This window comes from Haliotis rufescens, unplaced genomic scaffold, assembly GCF_023055435.1.
Source record: "Haliotis rufescens isolate VD_foot unplaced genomic scaffold, xgHalRufe1.0.p SCAF_6, whole genome shotgun sequence".
In the NCBI taxonomy this organism is placed as follows: domain Eukaryota; kingdom Metazoa; phylum Mollusca; class Gastropoda; order Lepetellida; family Haliotidae; genus Haliotis; species Haliotis rufescens.
This window is the reverse complement of record NW_025964334.1, coordinates 38,651,453-38,671,402: the sequence shown is the minus strand read 5'-3', so window position 1 is coordinate 38,671,402 and position 19,950 is coordinate 38,651,453. Positions and strand designations below refer to the sequence as shown.

The 19,950-nt window shown below is 38.6% G+C and overlaps 1 protein-coding gene across 1 annotated transcript in view; it reads right to left on the bottom strand.

Annotated features, from left to right (window-relative positions):
• LOC124145820 (solute carrier family 45 member 3-like) overlaps positions 1–19,772 on the bottom strand; it is a 53,852-nt gene extending 34,080 nt beyond the window's left edge. The window contains exon 1 of the mRNA XM_046515761.2: positions 19,634–19,772. The gene's annotated coding sequence lies outside the window, so the exon portion shown is untranslated. The remainder of the gene's footprint in view (positions 1–19,633) is intronic.
• Between the last annotated feature and the right edge of the window lie 178 nt (positions 19,773–19,950).

The following is a 19,950-nucleotide window of genomic DNA, read 5'->3' as shown; positions in this document are numbered from 1 at the left end:
AATTTAAGAATCCTTCTATGTGCATAATTACATGAGAGTTCATGTCAATATCTGAAATTATAGTGACAAGTTGGTATTGACAAATAAACAACATTCATGCCATTTCAAACAAATTGTTGATTTCATATTTATATCTATTTTGCATACCATATTGCAGCAAATAGACTGTAGTGTGTGTTGGCTGTCTTACTCGTTTATTGCAACAACCTTCATGTTATCTGACGTGTTGTATCACATGGCCAGACAACCTGCAACTTATTGCAAAGATTGCTAGAAACACCTGGAGAAAATGAGTAATTGTTTATTGACAACATCACAAGTAGCATGTTTCGTTGCTGTGAAAGTTTTATATGCAAATGCACATTGAGTACAGGCTTTTCAAAATTCATGTGCAGGCATCATTGATGAATTGTGCAGTACATTGCATGCCAGATTTCTTGAAGACAGTCTGTCTACCCTTACTAGTCTTGTCAGAGTCCTAAGCCCATCTAACTTCCCAGATTCATGCAAAGAACGAGTATGGAAGGGATTCCCTAAATCAGCTGATTACCCATTTCAGCCCCATGATTGGTCCAATAAACAATGACATCACACATATCATAGATGGCGACCGAGCCAACCCGGATTTGGACAGCTACAGAACTACAGTTGTGGGACCTGTCAGCAATGTTCCAGCCGAATCTGGCTACAAAACCCACTTTGCCAGCGTAGATTTAACAATCTTATGATCTTGAACATGCATTCTGGCAAAAAACACCTTCCTGCCCAAATAAAAACAGAAAGCTCTGATCGAAAGGTATGTTTTTACACAGCAACATAGGGACCGTCCATAAATGATAAGGACCAGTATACTTTTGTTTCAGTCAGCCGCTCCTATGACCAGCTTCCAAAAAAGTCAACGGAAACACTGGATCCCCAAAATTTGTGGAATGCGGCTGGGTTTTCAAGCTCACATGTATCCCAATTTTGATAGAGTCATTCTTTCATTAAAAATATGTATTATTGTATTGTCATATATCACAATACATGTCCATGTATTATGTCGAAGGCCACATATTGTGGTGCATCAGAGTTTCAGTGTAACCTGACAAATCAAGGACACAAAACATAAAACATCTCCTGGATAGTTCCTAAGAAATACCCACGTGACAGCTGAGCCAAGAGTTGAACCATACTGAATACTGTAAATCTTGAAATTAACGAGAGCCAGTGGTCTTTCCTCGCAATATTAAACATTGCATTTATATCAACAATAAGACATTTTGGATAGCAGAAATACCAACTTAGACATACGCTGAAAATGAACAACTGTATTCCACATCACAGTTTATTGAGCGGCACTTGTAACAAGTATATAAACAATATCATTCAAACACTAATTACATCTTGTGAATTGTCATTTGTCTACTCATTTACGTCAATACTGATCACACCTGCAAGTCCAGGCAGACGCCACCCATGCAACACGGTGTCTTTGTTCTTTGCGACTGCGTCAAAGGCAGACAAGAGCCAGCGCGCATGGATAGGCTTCATCAGACTAATTTTTAGATCGACAGCCTTTGTTTTTTGTCACCCGCTTTCAAGTTTGTTGACACTTTCTCCGCATACCAATCAGTGAACTGTTGTTTCATCATGGTAAACGGTAGAATAAACACAAAAAGTATCTGTTGTTCTTAAGAAAACACTACGTATTGTTTTAGCGAAAGTACTAGCGGTGCTATTTGGTGTGTGATTGGATTAATGTAAGGTTGGATTAAGGTGAGGATTCTCCTGTAAACCTGACAGAGGACATTTTCTTTATATAATTCCACTGATGCTTGAGAGAAGGGGGTGTCCCATTCATATTGAGTCGCATTTTAGGCTAGGGTCCAGCGGTCGCATTCTTTTGGAGACGCATTTATTTCACGATATACTGTATTACCCAAAGTACCAATTGGTTGTCATGTTCATACCAACATTTCTCTTCATAAAGTTACATAACAATGTTGCATGTTCAGCGTGTTGACTACTTTTGTGCCTCTGTCTGAAGACTAAAACAGTATATAAGATGGCTACAAGTGTTGGCATGCGGCTTGCTGAAGTGGTCATAAATTAGCACAGTAGAAGAAGGCTTTCCAGGAAAACAGGTATCATAAACCCTTGCATAAATAGCTGCCTTGAATAAACATGTGCCTTGAACAACTCCCCAATCAATCAACACACGAAAGTAAATACACTACTGCCTTCAGTAAGTGAGACGTCCCTCAGGAATGCAGCTTAATAAACATCAGTTTCCAATTTGTACATTACATATCTTGGCAAACATACAGATTCATAAGAAACTTGTTTAATTATTTGGTATGGTTTCCATTTCCATGATTAGATGTGCTTTGAGTTAATAGTTTTGTGCTGATGAAGGTCAAAAAATAATATTTGATTACAACTGTTAATTACTAAGACAGAGAACTTTATAATGTACACAGGCATCTGTGTACTACGATTCTCTACATAAACCTTGATCTGAGTTCTACAGCTCTCTACATAAACCTTGATCTGAGTTCTACAGCTCTCTACATAAACCTTGATCTGAGTAATACGGCACACAATATAAACCTACATCTGAGTAATACGGCACACAATAAAAACCTGCATCTGAGTAATACGGCACACAATAAAAACCTGCATCTGAGTAATACGGCACACAATATAAACCTACATCTGAGTAATACGGCACACAATATAAACCTACATCTGAGTAATACGGAACACAATAAAAACCTGCATCTGAGCAATACGGCACACAATATAAACCTACATCTGAGTAATACGGAACACAATAAAAACCTACATCTGAGTAATACGGCACACAATATAAACCTACATCTGAGTAATACGGAACACAATATAAACCTGCATCTGAGTAATACGTCACTCTATATAAACCTGCATCTGAGCAATACAGCACACAATATAAACCTGCATCTGAGTAATACGGCACACAATATAAACCTGCATCTGAGTAATACGGCACACAATAAACACCTGCATCTGAGTAATACGGCACACAATATAAACCTACATCTGAGTAATACGGAACACAATATAAACCTGCATCTGAGTAATACGTCACTCTATATAAACCTGCATCTGAGCAATACGGCACACAATATAAACCTGCATCTGAGTAATACGGCACACAATATAAACCTGCACCTGAGTAATACGGCACACAATATAAACCTGCATCTGAGTAATACGGAACACAATATAAACCTGCATCTGAGTTCTACAGCTCTCTACATAAACCTGCATCTGAGTAATGAGGCACACAATATAAACCTGCATCTGAGTAATACGGCACACAATATAAACCGGCATCTGAGTAATACGGCACACAATATAAACCTACATCTGAGTAATACGGAACACAATATAAACCTGCATCTGAGTAATAAGGCACACAATATAAACCTACATCTGAGTAATATGGCACACAATATAAACCTACATCTGAGTACTACAGCACTCTATATAAACCTGCATCTGAGTACTACGGCACACAATATAAACCTGCATCTGAGTAATACGGCACTCTACATATATTATGGCGTCAGTTTGATGTGTAGGAAAGCCTGAAGTGAAGCCTGTCCTAGATGTTTACTATACTCACACACAAAAGAAACGCAAGTCGAGTATGCAGTATACATGTTATTTATTTTCAACAGTAAAGACAAGAAAGAAGACAAGAAATACTACAGTTTAATGGATTAAAAGGCAGATGACATAATTGTTTTTTTCAAATGTTAAGGGCTTACACAGTTTCGGGTCAATACCCAAAATGTCAGTCAATACCTGGTGTGACCACCATTAGCATTGATCACTGCCACACATCTCCTGTACATTGTGATTTGTGAAGGCCCGAGCAGCTGTGCGTAGTTCATCGGCAGTTGTAGGGACTGGGCGCACATTGTGCAGACACCTTTGAACCTCATCCCACAAGTGTTTGATGGGGTTCAGATCAGGGCTGAGGGCTGGCAACGGCAGAACACGGATGTTGTGTTGTTGCAGAAAGGCCATGGTAGCTCTGGCAACATGGGGACGAGCGTTGTCCTGCTGGAAAATGTGTTGTTGATGTTGTGCAAAAAATGGAACAACGTGGGGTCTGATCACTTGGTCGATATACCGCTGAGCAGTGACGCCGTGTCCCCGACCTTGACCAACATTCAAAGCACATGGGTCCAAGTCTCGCATTAAGTCCAATACCTGCCCATATCATGACGCTAGGTCCACCCCATGGATCCCTTTCCACAACGTTTCTGTCAGCGAAACGATCACCTCATCGCCGCCAAATTCTGACTCTTCCGTCTGCATGGGAGACACAAAAGCGACTTTCATCAGAGAAGATGACACGCCTCCACTCACAATGACGCCAATTGTGATGACCCTGTGCCCACTGAAGTCGTGCTTGTCGATGCCGTGGTTGGAGAACAGGACGACGTGCTGGTCGGCGAAATCTGAGGTTGTTGGAACGGAGACGTCAGATCACAGTGTCCCAGCTAATGTGTCGATTATGTGTTCCTATGGTCTGTCGAGCACTTTCACTTGCAGTTAGGAACCGATGTCGCTGGTGTTGACGGGTAATCTGCCGATCTTGTCGAGGTGTGGTGACCCTAGGACGACCGCTCCGAAGAAGGTCATCTGTGGTCTGTGTAGCATTGTATTGATGCAGGAGACGGTAAATTGTGGTTATGTTAACGTTGAAATGACGGGCAACATCTTGGACAGACTCTCCAGCTTCCAAACGTCCGATAGTCTGGTTTCTCTGAATTTGAGTTAGGCGTGGCATTGTTGACCAAGGAGTGGTAGGTCCAAGAATCGGCCACAGTTTTATACCCACTACAGTTCGTGACAGTTCGTGCATTTTCGATTTCGCGAGAAATGGGTGCATGATACCCACATATTCATTGAAATGGTGTGTTTTGGCGATTTGTTTTTTATGTTGCGTTTTAACTCGGGGCTTCCAAAATGCAACCAAAAATATTGATAACACCATCAGGCTTCACTACATGCTAAAACTTGTATCAATTTATGTTTCCGTGTTTGATACCTATTTGCTTAAAACCACTTGCGTTTCTTTTGCGTGTGAGTATACTTTGATGAAACCCATAATTTGACCAGCATGGGTTATGGTGTTGATAATCAGGGAAGCCAGGATTCAAACCCATGATCACAGGCTTCTGGCACTCCTATGGGAGGCCCCTTATATTTGGGCTCATATGGTAAAGACAATGCCATGATAACCCCACATCGATCTCATTGCTTCAGAGCCTAAACATCTTCATAAGCTATGTCACTAAACATTTATTGTCATATTAGAGTCTAAATAACCATGACTCATTGAACATGTTGAACACTCCTCTGTTTATATCAAGTTGCAGTTTATCATGAAATGAATCCTGTCTGATCTTGGCTGCGAAGATTACACATGACACCCAAGCTACACACAGCTATATGATGGTCAGTCACAAGTAACTCCAGAGAGTCAGCTCAGAGATTCACTTCACACGCAACATAAAAAGTTGACTTTACTCTCAGACTGAATAACTCAACAGGGTTTATGATTTCTACATTTTACTTAGCCCTTGATGGGGGGGGGGGATATTATTGAAAAAAATATGCTTCGGACTCTTGGACAAATAAAGAAATTGCCTGCCACAAAAATGACTTTATTGAAAGGTGTTTTGCTTCAAAAACATCTCAGGCTCATGGTTTTAAATATATAGTTTTGCAGTTGAAACTGCTCAGGCTCATGGTTTTAAATATATACATATATAGTTTTGCAGTTGAAACTGAAAAAAATATCAAATCTCGATACAAAATCCCAGCATCCCCCCGCCAAGAATATCACATGTTTGGTCACTTACTAGTCATGGATTATGTTAATTTCTAACACCGTTCCATACACACTGATTCCAAGAGATCTCTAGTTGAGTGCAGCAGTCACAAACATCATACATTATTTTGTACCTCCTTCATCAGATTTCTATGTGCCACACAAGGCAAACTGCTTGTCGTAAGAGGCGACTAACAGGATCAGGTGGTCAGGCTCGTTGACTTGGTTTGATGCATGTCATTGATCCCTAATTGCATGGATTGATGCTCATGATGTCAATCACTGGATTGTCTGGTCCAGACTCGATTATTTCCGGACCGCTGTCATATAGCTGGAATATTGCTGAGTGTGGCGTTAAACAACAAACAAAAACTGGTGAAATACGTATTCCATTTGTTTTTATCATTTTTTTATCTATAGATTAAAAATATATTCAGTTGACACAATTTCCCGCAATGTTATTGAAAATAAAATTCTCAGACACACTTCGACAACGGGTCCTCATCGAAGATGTCAAATAGCAAAATAAAGACGTTTCACGCGCTGAAACGTCTTTATTTACAAAGTAATAAAATCATCAAAAATATATCTATAAAAGTTGCCAAACTGACATCTTAGTGAGTATTTCCAACTTTTCATGCGATCGCATATCGTAAGTCAAATGACATCTCGGCTTTCGTCGCCTCGATTTCTCGGCTCGGACACGATGTCTTAATGCCAAAATATATGCATAAGAAATCTTTGTCACAGCTCGAAACCTAGCTCTATGCATCCATAAAGTTCCATATTTTTAATATAGATCGCGATTTCATGCTAAAACGTTCAGAATAACATGATTTAACCCAAGCCTTTCGCCAAAGTCTGAAAATTATCGTTGCTGTAATTTGATTAGCTGCCTTAGGTCACGTGCTTAAATTATGACCAAACCATGAAACTTGTAGCAGATATTGTCGGTGAAACAATATAAGTTTTTTTAATGTATACTGACATGGCAGGACGTATGTGTTATTCATACGAAGCTTTGAAAACCGAGGTATTTCCTCATGTTAGTGAGCTGACAGCCACTATCATCGGGAAATGGGTGATGACAGATATTATTTGTAATTCTTTTTAAAATAATGTTCCAACAACGTAAACAAATGACAATTAAAAAGAAATAGGTAAGTGGATTTTATGAATTCTTATATTTGCCGAAAAAATTGTTAGATTTGCGCTTAATTTGGACGTTATTATTTATTGAAAACAAACTTTATTTAGTTGTTCATGAATTATTTAAATAATGAAATACACATAACTTTCATATTTATAAACAACAGGATTAATTAGACCTTTCAAATAGTGTATGGCCAAACATGTAGTAGCAAAGATGTTAATTTCAGCAGATAATTCCTTGATAAATGTTGGTTTCATCTATCACACAACAGTCTCTGGGAACTTGGTGTCACAGCAGTAATCTTCTGGTTGGCTGGTGTTGAAAGAGTTAAACGCTGCCCATGCTGTCAAAATAGCAGCGTCTTTCATGCATTTCCACCCATGACACGAATATTGTTATGTTGCCATCCTTGCACAAGCTGAGTGCCAGGGATATAATAAAATGTTCTTGAAAAATTGAGTTATTTTACTTTTATTACGCCAGGATATTTTTTTTCATACCTACCTAACTTTTTAGGACAAAATTCAGGTAAAAAAAATGTGAGAGGCTTTTTTTTTTCTTTTTTTTTTAATTGGCCTGCCTCACTCTTCAAATGAGTTTGAAATCCGTAAACCAAGAAATAAAAAAAGTGTCGTCCAAGAAGGCAGTTAGTAAAATGATGATTTAGACGTTTGTCTAACTATCCAATTCAATGGGTCGCCTCTTACGACAAACATAGGGTGCTAGTGTTCAGTTTGTAAAATTAGCTACCAAAAATCATTACTTTGTATTACAAAAGACTACTTTGAATGACATATAAGTTGTTCCAATTTATCATTGTGTTTTGGTCAATTTTGTTCATCTCCTAGGTGCATTCTCATCATGGGTGTGGCCCAGTGGGGTGTCGCCTACACTTGCCTTCTCCAGCACTCACTGATTTCATTAACAATATAAGGAAGCAACAGGTTTTAATTAATTGTTATTCATGGATTGTTCTTCTGTGCATGACTATTTCATGCGTGCGTATGTTTTGTCACAAGTCAGTAGTCAGTAAATTTACGGCCTTAGTCAGCAGTCTGTATATATTCCACTTAGTAAAAACATTGGAAATAGGCTATTTTTATCAGTTAAAACACTACCAAATCATCTCTATGCAATTGCAGACTGACAGTCTGTAGATAAACATGGGGACAGCTGGTTCTGCTTTTGTTTCAGTACTGTAATTCAAGTTTTGCAAATACCAAATACCAAACACAGATCGATTGTTTTTGTTCATAATTTAGTGCAACTTTTACAAGATTCTGGCAGATTTTCATGAACCTTTTATGTTAATCCTTTATGATAAACATGTGACTCGACTTACATTTACAATAGTTTTTTTAGCTGTTTTACACTAAACAGTACATCCCCATGACGACTCTGTCCGAGGTAAGGGAGATGACTAATCTATCCGGTTTTAAATAAAGGCATTCAAGTGACTTGATGCACTTCGCATCATTTATTACACCAAAGATCTTAATTATCAATGAGATCGTCTTGACTGGGTGTCACCATTTTGTTTGAAGCAAATGCAAGTGATAAGAAAAATGGAATGTGATTGGTCAATAGGGAGGACTGAGATGGGACATAACTCGTAATAGCCACCGGTGGAGCAAAGATTGAGCCCTGAAATTCCAGCCTAGTTCGGCAAGGGTGGAAATTGTCTTTTTTAAGTCAGTTAGCTCCCTTAATGCCTCGGGAAGATGGACTCTCTTTCATATGAGAAGTTTGTACTGCAACAGCCAGTAGTGATATCTCCGCCTAGAATTGCAAGTGTATTCTGGTAAACATTTCAGGGCCCCATATTACATATATAAGTGAACTTAGCTATAAGCATCGTAGGACACAATAGGCAGCTGAGCACTGGTATTCAATGGCTAGAAAAATATGTCATAGATTAGTTGTATCCAGTGCTTACTACTTGTCCTTATGGCGAGTACATCAAGTATCTGAACTGGGTCCACTGCTGGTCTGCAAGCTAGTTTTGCACTTTATGAAACAGGTGGAGGTACAAAATATAGGTCAAACTCTGTACTATATCAGGTTAAAGGTGTGGCAAAACCGCATTATCGGTAGTTCGAGAAGAGAGCTAACTCCCCTTGCCTAATCGAAAGTTCGAGGTGGGCCTACATTCAAAACTAAATGCACTTGTTGTACAGGATATGTACTACGTCAAAGATCTGTATTATAAACTACTATTTTGTCTATTTAAAATGAGTATTATGACTTTTAATTATATTAGAATATACAAATGCGTAGGAACTACAGAACTCACTTGTACAGACATCGCAAAACTAGGTTGTGGGGTCATTAATATTCATGAGTTATTCCTTTTATGGAACAAGTTCCTGGAAATTTCTTGGGGTCATATAGGCTTGTATCATGACCGAGTTCGATTCAAGTATAGACATAATTTTCAGGTTTATATCGCCACCGACATTTATGATTAGATTGATGTGTTATACTGTAATGGAAACAAGGATTGTATGTTAGTGTCTCTCAAATTTAATTTGAAGTATGTTTCTTGCATTGTAACTATTTTTGCAAAACTTGGTTTTGGAATGAGACTTTGTGTAACTACATGGAGGTAATTAAACGTATGGTACATTAAATAATTTATAAAGACATTTTCCATCAATGTAACAAAATGAGAACAATATATATTGCTACATATCCATAAAAAATAATTATAGATGTGAGCCCACTAAATGACTTTGTCAACCAAATGAAGCCTAGCAATTTACAAATGTGGGTCCACCTGTGTCGATCACAAGATCTATATATATCACGGACGGAGTGGACCCACATCTTAGAAAATGGTTATAAGTGAGCCATCCTAATGAAGATTAGCGATTTATAAATGCGGCCCCTGACCTGTTGCAATCATTATGACGGAAAATGAGGGCCCACTTGTTTTGATCACCATAAATGATGGGAACAATGTGGGCCCACATTATAGAAAATGGTTATCAGTAAGTTAATGGAACTTTGCGATTTATAAATGTGGTCAACATGTGACAACTATCGACTTTCTAAAATGTGGGCCCACCTGCAGTCATCTCTAAGAAAGTAAAGTGGGCCCACATTTGTTGAAAACGAATATTCATGAGTTATTAATTCCATTGGCAAGCATTGTTTTTAATTTTCTACAAGTTTATACGAATGGGAAGAAAAATATATATTGTCTTCAACCATTGAATTAAGAATACAGTTTACCTTTGGGATTAGATGGCTTAATAATAAGTGGACCAACAACAACGTTCAGCGTGACTGACGCCATTTTTTGTAAATACGAAAACAACGGAGATAGTTCCCGATTGAAATTAGAGTGACCTCCCTTTCCCAATATGAACCACTGATAATGCTGTCTCGCCAAAGGTGTTGATGGAGGACATGTCTACTCTTCGAAAGTTTGTTTGGTCAATAAAAAAAACAAACTAACTTCCCTGCTGATGTTAATTAAGGTGAGAGCAACTTCACAAACACACTTAGTCCGCTATTTGTTTTCAAATATCAATGAATGCCAAGTTTAGTGTCATTCAATTGTTGCTCATAAGAAATCAGCCACTGCCTGTCCCCTGGGTAGACAGGAGCCCAGTCAATAAAGTAACCAAGCTGTTCCACACTGTATTACATAACTATATGGTACCAGTGAAGATCTGGCTTAGAAATGACTTTCAGCAACCCAAGCTTGTCATAAGAGGAGACTCACAGGATTGGGTGGTCAGGCTCTGCTGATTGCATGTCATCATATCCCAATTAGGTAGATCGATGCTCATGATGTCAATCAAGATGTGCCTCTGTTCACCCAGCAGTGAATGGGTACCCAGTAGGATAAAATGGCAATGTAGCTGATAACCTTCTGGTGCTCAAGTAGAATTATTTAGTTGTCTGTGCAAGTTAGAATTATACCGAAATCATGCAAAAAGACATACACACTGGTACTTATTTAGTCAAATAGCTTACGTGTAATTCAATTGTTAATTTCACTGTAGTATGATACATTTAGCCTGCATGGGAACTGGCTATTCATGTGGACATGTCATAATTTGACATGAACATGACCTTCTGTATCTTTTTAATTTGCTTAAAAAATCACATCCCCAGTCCACACTCAGGTTGAACATATTGCAATACATGCACTGAAAAATAGTGTGTCTACAATATTCTGAACACGTGGCTTTCAAGACTGGACAAGTCAATATTGACAGTTTCCCTGGCTGACTACATGCAACTGTATATTTGATTTCAACATCAACATGATCAATGCAGGGAATCATTCACATCACCAACAACTTCAGTTCATTAAAAATGTAACTAAATTTTGGGAACCATGTGTTACCACACGCTATAACTGAGTTAAAAATTAAATTCATTACAAAATCTAACATCAATTAGTACTTTGTTACAATGGCCCCCTTAGAAAGACATATGACTCCCTGTAGTACAGCCAAGGAGTCATAATGACCCCCCAGTTGGAAGAGGCTAGGGCAAACCCTGTTAACACAAACAGCAATTTATCACTATTTTGTCCATGGTTTGATCACAAAATATGTGATCAGTCATTTTGTAATAATAATTTGAATGAATAAGGTATAGCAGGGGTGAGTATAAAGAGTCTGATTACAGAAAAGGTATTTTGCTGTAGAAAAATATAATCAATGTGATCCATTAATGGCTGATGTTTCCATGATTACGACCGGTTCCAAAGGAACGTGTCCTACTGATTGTCATACACCTCTGTGGGGATTCAGGATCAGGTCCTCAGTACCATTTACCCTCTTGTGTGCATGTTTGTTGTTTATGCCACACTCAGAGATATTCCAGCTGTATGATGGCAAGCCTACAACAATCAAGTCAACCCAGTGATTGATATTTAGAGCAAAGATCCCAATTGTCAGAGTATGATGAAATGCCATCAACCAAGTTACCAAGCCAGACCAACCAATCCATTAAGTTGCCTCTGAGGACAAGCTTGGACCTGGTCTAACCTGGAAACCCGCGTATGTTTAAAATATTGACTTACCGTATTATACATTTATATACCGCAGATATCACGGTACTAGGATCTGCTCCAATACATTTTGTTTTTCCCTGACCATGATCCCTGGGGAGTATATAACCCAAGCAGTCTATGGGCGCTAGAGGGTTTTTACATCCACCTCACATATCGGGTACCCATTCCCTGCTGGGTGAACAGAGGCACATTTGAACTAAATCACTTGCCCAGGGTGACATTACATGTTTTGATGCTTGTGTTTCGGGTGTATGAATTTATTCGTGTTTCCACCATCTGGTCATCTACCATTGGACGAGTGGGTTCTTTCTAGTGCACAGGGTGTATGTACTGTACACTAGGGGTAGTGACAACACTGTTATATTGTAAACCTTGTTGGTCCCAAGGCTGACTACCAACCTGGTCACTAGAGGGATACGATCTCAGCAACTGGGGCTTGCTAGCCTGGTGCTTATTACTGCTATTCCACTCCACTAAGCCATATGTGGAGAACTTTTGATATAAATGCAGTTTTAAAATTCCTCTTAGATATCTATGTACTGGTTATGTTATCAACCAATTATAAATGTTACCTCTAGTGGCTAAAAATGATAGAAAATCCCGTAACTATCATGAAATACACACCCAAACTATCAGTATTAGTGAATAACATGAATATAACCAACTGCTATACATAACTGCCAGGCATAAACTACAATGTTTTGTGATAAGCTCTGACTACTTTTGGTAATCATGGTTATTAGTCAGAAATTATTCTAGACCCAATTAATATATCATCAGATTATAAGTTCTTAAACATGATACGTTTTCAGACAGCCATGTTTTTGGCGACTTCTCTTGCAATACAGTGTTTGATACTGACCAAAATTTATCCAAACGACCAGCACACAAAAACATCTACTGGTCCTGTTGGATCAAGACACATTGGTCCTGACCAAAAAGTGGTTTAAAAAGTATCACTTCATTGTGCAATTAGAATGACGAACCAGCCAAGAAGGTAACCACTGTACCATACAGAGGCGTTTAGGTTGCTGGTTTTGCTTAGAAGTTTGTGTCGATCACTCAAAACTTGTACAAACCTAAATTACTTTGTTCGTTCCCAATATAACACTTGACTACCTGACCAGCATTTATTTAATTTTACTGGTCCTTCAGGAAATATATTCAACTTGGACCAGCAGACCACTGTTAGTGTTGAACACTGTAATAACGAGGGATGTGACATCACACAGACAATGTAAATACTCGGATGATGGCTTGTTTTTAAGAAAAAGTTGTCTTTTATAGGGTAGAGAAATGTTTTAAGTTGTTCATGTCTTCTGAAATGCCATAATATGAGGACAATTAAAAGTGGGTTTGAATGACAAACTTGCTGAGACAGACAGATCTTTAAGTCAGACCTACAACTGTCCTTATTTCACAGCTATAGGATAAATAGACCTGGGAGTGGGACCTTGTATTACTTGCTCCCTAGATAGTAAAATCGTGACAGTTCAGTGGCAGTTATAGGTATATTATGCTGAAGCATGTAATTGAAGCTTAAGAAGCAGCTTACATTACACCATTATGATCAGTTACAGGAACATCCATGCATCTGACTGATATGATGAACCTACCAGTGTTGTTTACACAGGGAATGATCTACCAATCTATCACATTACAGTTGGTAACCATTGTTCAGGCAGGTCAGGAAAGTTAGTAGGACTGTTTCTGCTGGGCTTTCTCAGGATAATAACCACAATACATAACTGAAGGTTTGACACAGCCACTGGTTCACTTGTCCAAGATCTTAAATTCAGACATGGCCAATATTCAACTTGTCCAAAATGTTAAGGGTTAGAAACTGTCAAGTCTGCTAGTTCAAAATCATAAAGTTAATAAAGAAGTCACTGTCAAAAGTCTGCGAGCCAAAGAGCTGGCCCAAGAGCTATGTGTTAGACACCGTCACATGTCTGCTGGTCCAAGAGCTATTTGTTCGACACTGTGACATGTCTGCTGGTCCAAGAGCTATATGTTAGACACTGCCACATGTACGATAGTCCAAGAGCTACATGTTAGAAACTGTCACATGTCTGCTAGTCCAAGAGCTATATGTTAGAAACTGTCACATGTCCGCTAGCCCAAGAGCTATATGTTAGACACTGCCACATGTACGATAGTCCAAGAGCTACGTGTTAGAAACTGTCACATGTCTGCTAGTCCAAGAGCTACGTGTTAGAAACTGTCACATGTCTGCTAGTCCAAGAGCTACGTGTTAGAAACTGTCACATGTCTGCTAGTCCAAGAGCTACGTGTTAGAAACTGTCACATGTCCGCTAGTCCAAGAGCTACGTGTTAGAAACTGTCACATGTCCGCTAGTCCAAGAGCTACGTGTTAGAAACTGTCACATGTCCGCTAGTCCAAGAGCTACGTGTGAGACACTGTTTACCATGTTTACTTAGATCTATAAATACAATGTGTATCAAGCAGTGTTATAGACAAAAAGGGTTGATTGTGGTAGCAATCCTTCCATCGTGTACATGTCTCAGATCTCATAGATATATATCTAAAAAATATCAGATTCCTGATAACAATACAATACACCTTGACACTTGAAACATGATGCCTACAAACCTAAAGTTCTTGGACTCCTTCAAAAGAATACCAAGTTACTCTTAATAGAAGGCTCCAATGCATTTTAACCAGGCCTCAGACTTCAACATCACAATGATGGATCAGTTAAAACAAACTTTTAGTTTCCTGGGTTATTTCAGGAGATCCTAAACATAAATAAGTATTTTGCTGAGCTGAATCAAGAGTATTAAACTTTAAACTAAGTGAAGTCAAGATATTAACATCTAACCATAATAGAACAGTTACATGAAATAAACAAAAGGCTGTCACCATCCATTCTATTTCACAAGGTGTATTTGTTCTGTAAACATGATAAGCCTTAAGGCATATAATTTACACTTTACTATGTGGGCATGGAGGCAAATCACTTACCATGTCATCTTGTTTGCATAACACGATAAAAATATATTAGCAAATGGATATTAACATTTGCACATTTAACATGTTTAAAGGGGAAGTGAGCTTGCAAAAATCACTTTCTCTCTTATTTGAATCAAAATGCAATTTTAGAGTTAGTTAATATCAATGTTAGAAAATATATACACATTTTTCTCACAGGGAAAATAGTAAGTTCACAATAAGTGTGAAAATGCTTCGCTGTTTTGGGGGCTGTTTTAGGGTGAGATGAGATTCCATCCTATACATTGTCTGATTCCGAAGAAGTTCCCTTGACCCATCAAGAAATCGACAAAACTACACACTTATGAACCAACAAGAGCCAGTTTGTGGTATGGAAACAATGAACATGAAGTGGAAACAAGAGAATAGATTCTCTTTGATTTTTTCCCCATCCAAACTTTTTCAATGTAACTGCCATATTTTATTGATAATTAACTGGATGTCGTATTTCACACCAACACATGCAGGATAAAACCCGCTCCATTAGAAATGGTAGATCACTCCATTGATGTGTTTAGTGTTTGAAATCAGTGAGGCCTATATTGAATAGATCATTGGTTTGTTCTGACAACCATTCATAGAAAATGCATTAATAGTTTTTATCTTTCATATATCATGGATGCAATATCCTGCCGACACATCATTCCGTGGTACTCACCAATCCGTGGTATTTTTGCACGGATTTGCGCCCCATAGCGATTGTTTACATTGACAACTCGATCGTGACAGCTCCAAGCGAAAAATGTTCAGAATTGCACCTATTTACGTAAGTACAGCTTTATATTACGATAAACTAACTAAAACTAACCTTCTGCACGTAATGCACTTTTTGTACCATTATAAAAAATGAGATAGTAAAAAATATTCAACTCATAAGTTCAGCAAGAGAAGTTCGTCTGCTAGCTGATGTAAACAGTAATGTGTATCACGTGACTACTAAGGGGAATACCCGCTCAATTTTTAAAACTATGGAAGCTGAGTAGGGCCATATCTTATATCGTTTATCGTGTTTTGTAGGATAATCCTGCGAGACGCAAACGACAGTACCGGCCTTATAGTCCAACACAACTGAAAGAAGCCTATCTGGAAGTGGTTGAACGAGGTTCTTCTGTCTACAAAGCAGCCAGGAAGTACTCTGTGCCGACCAGACTCTGAGGGACAGAACTAAAGGCATTACTTCCCCAGAACGTTTGTCCTCTTGACCAGGCCCATTATTTTCCCAAGAAGAAGAAGCAAGCCTTGTCGACCACATAAAGCTTATAGCCTCAGTAGGGTATGGATATACCAGGGCGCAGGTTATCAGTCTTGGAACTGACTATGCCATAAATCTCAAGAAACGTAGTAATGATTCCAAATCACTATCACTGCAGTGGTTTTATGGGTTGATGGGAAGATGGCCTGAACTGAAGTTATGACGACCAAGGGGATTGTCTCAATTACGAGCCACTGCCACATCTGAGGAGAGCATCAACAAGTATATTCCTCAACTTGAAGCAGTTCTTGACAAGTATGACCTAAAGTCAAGCCCAGAGCTGATCTACAACGTCAATGAGAAGGGAATTAATCTCACACATTCTTCACCGCAAATCATTGGATCTGCAGACGAAGTTCCAATTGAAATCTGCCCAGAGAAATCCTCTACAGTTACTGTTTTTGGATGCAGCAATGCATTGGGTCAGAAGATTCCACCTTTTTTCATTTTCCCTGGTTCACCATGCGCGATGATCTCTTAGATGGTTCGACAGTTGGAACTTGTGGAACTGTTAGCGAGACGGGATGGTCCAATAAAGACATATTTCAACGATGGTTGACAGGCCATTTTGTGAAGTATGCCAAAGTCGGAGGTGACAAGAAAACTCTGCTGCTATATGACGGCCACAGGTCTCACATCACCCCTCATCTGATAGATTACGCTGTTGACCAGGGGATAATCCTGTTTGTTCTACCACCTCACACGGATGTTGGGTGCTTTGGGCCTTTCACCAAGATTTTCAGTTCAGAATGTAGGAAATGGCAGTGGTCAAATTCTGGAACAGTTAACCGATATAGCGTCTGTTCTTTGGCCTGTAAGGCATACAAGATTTCTCTGTCTGCCAGTAACTTGCACAGTGCTTTCAGGAAATTTCAGGTATTTATCCATTTGACCTAACGGCAATTGACAAGTCATTCCTGAGCCATCTACGTTTGCCAATCAACAGGCGGAAAAAGCATCAGAAATTTCAGTTACATGTCCTGACATCGTTGAACAGCCCTCAGATTCAAGATTTTTTGAAGATCATCTACCTGTTGTTACCATTAAGAAATCGAAGCCAAGACGTTCTTATCCATAAGTTCGTTGGTGGACAAGCAATTACCGAAACAGATATTTCATGTCAAGTCACGGCTTACATCAACCAGTCCAAACAGTCAACAAACGTAGGAAGCAAGGCATTAAAATCAACTGCGAAGCCAAAGACATCTAAACTGACAACAGTTAACACGACTACCAAGTCTACTAGCAAGGATAAGCAGGACAGTATAAGGAAATCAGCTACACGTCCCACTGTTGTGTCATCCCAACAACCTGGACCATCTGGGATTGATAAGCTCCTTATCTCAAGCGACGATCAATCAGATTCTGAATCTATCAACGATATTGACGCCAAGTGTTGTGTATGCGGAAAGTTTCAGCCAGATGAACTGAGGCGATGTCCACATGTTGAGTTCACTAAGTGTGGACAGTGCATGCATGGGAATTGTGAACACCGGGTGCATTTAAAATACTGTTGTGACATCTCCTTTCTTCGTAGACATGATGTGTTTTTCTGTCCGTGTCACAGTCTACCTTGCAGACACCAAGAAGAATAACGAAATTCGTGTTGATCATAAACTGTAAATAATCTGAAAATTTGTGTTCAAGTGACAGTTATTTCATATTTCATAATTAAGTACAGTGTTATTTGTATTTTGTTACGTTTCGAAGTGCCTTGGGAACATTACTTTCGATACCAAAGAACTTTGACCTCGTGGCATGTGCTAACCACCCGTAGCTTGACCCGATGAACTTTACCACGGAAACATATGACGTCACTACAAGTTGTGTAGAAATGGCCGCTATTGTACAGCAGCCGATACGGAGGCATTTGTGGACAAAATGATGTTTCCTTGTAATTAAATGGTGTAAAGGTGAGTGTTCTAACGATTTATTTCACATTTATTACTTGTCAAAGTCAGCGAGTTGGTTTATAGTAATGCTTTTCTTAATACCACGGAAACACGAGTCGCGAGGGTACACATACCGTGTGTTCAGTGTGTTCTAAATGTAAATATACCTTATATCATGTGGTAAAAATTTTTTTATAACAAAATACAGTATGTGTAGAGAATAACTCTCTTATATATGCACTTAGAAATAACTTAACCATTGTGGTGATTGAACATGGTAGATTGATATAAATTTGTTGAAAATTGCATTACTCAACAACAAAAAGAGCAACATGAATCAATCTTGCTTGTACTGCCCTTTTAAATTCAAAACATGTAGTCATTGTAGGTGAAGGAAGTAGGCCTCATGGAATGCCTAAGGACTGAATAAGTCACCAAAAGGTTAGGCTAAGTGGGATCTGTGATCCCTCAATTACTTTGCCGCACCAAATACACTGCAGCGATCAATCATTTTTTTAAATACAGTAGGCCCATGTGCGTTAGATCTACATAGGCTATCATGCACAATGCAACTTGCTGCACAAATGAAACTGTATTTAGACTATGCTACAGGTTTGAATCATAACTTTCCTATCTCTTTTGTATCCCAAGATATCTAAACAGCCCTTTATACATTGTTACCGGCATCCGAATGAAGATGAGATAATGTTTAGAACATTGTCCCTAAGTGTTATTATCATCCAAAACTGGCTCCCACAGGAGATATGGCTTGGATGAGATCAAGCGATATCTACACTGTAGATATCGCTGCAATGAAATTACATCACAATGCTTTGCAGACCATTGTGACTCACTGGTTACCATGACGTCACAATCAAATGACATCACTAATGGCTCTGCTACTGAAGCTGTTAGCAGTACTTTTTACACTGAAGACACTGCTAATTACTGTCTCCAAATTGAAAAAGTTGGAAGAATGATGTTGGATGATAAATAAAATCTCACCCTCGTGTCTTTTGACATCAAATATATCAACACTCGTTGATAAAAGTGGCAAAAATCCTCAGCAAGCCTCTGAATTTTTCCACTTTTATCAACTCATGTTGATATATTTGATATCAAAAGACACTTGGGTGAGATTCTCTATCTGTCACTCAGTGTTTAATTAAAAAATAATTTGAACACTACATTTCAATTTTGTACATGTCTTGTATATGTACTGGATACATTTACAATAGATGTTTAGCTATTTAGGTTTACCATGCATAGTCCAATAAAACAGTCATGTTCTAATAGCCTTATGAGTTATGTTTAGGTCTGGGCCTAGAACTTTTCAGTTTTTAACATGGAGTTATGTGCTTCTTTATCAAATCATCGAAACAAACATTAAACAATAAACATATAACATAGACATACCTCAGCAAAGGTGTTGACTCGGCGATTGATAACAAGTCATAATGCTGCCAACGTGATTCTCTTTTCACGCTCCGATGCCTCCGTACTGTGACAGCTTTGATGACATGGAAAGTACCGTTTGTGCACTACCACCACCAGGTGGCGCTTGTTGCAAGACATTTAGTTTCGTATTATTTTGGCGACGTCTGATTATTTGAGTGCCTTATCATGTTTACGTCTGAAGTTTCTATAGTATTATTTTATAATAGCAATAAACATACTAAAATGTGTTGAATATATTCTATTTTTCGTAATGACAAAAATACATGAGTACGATA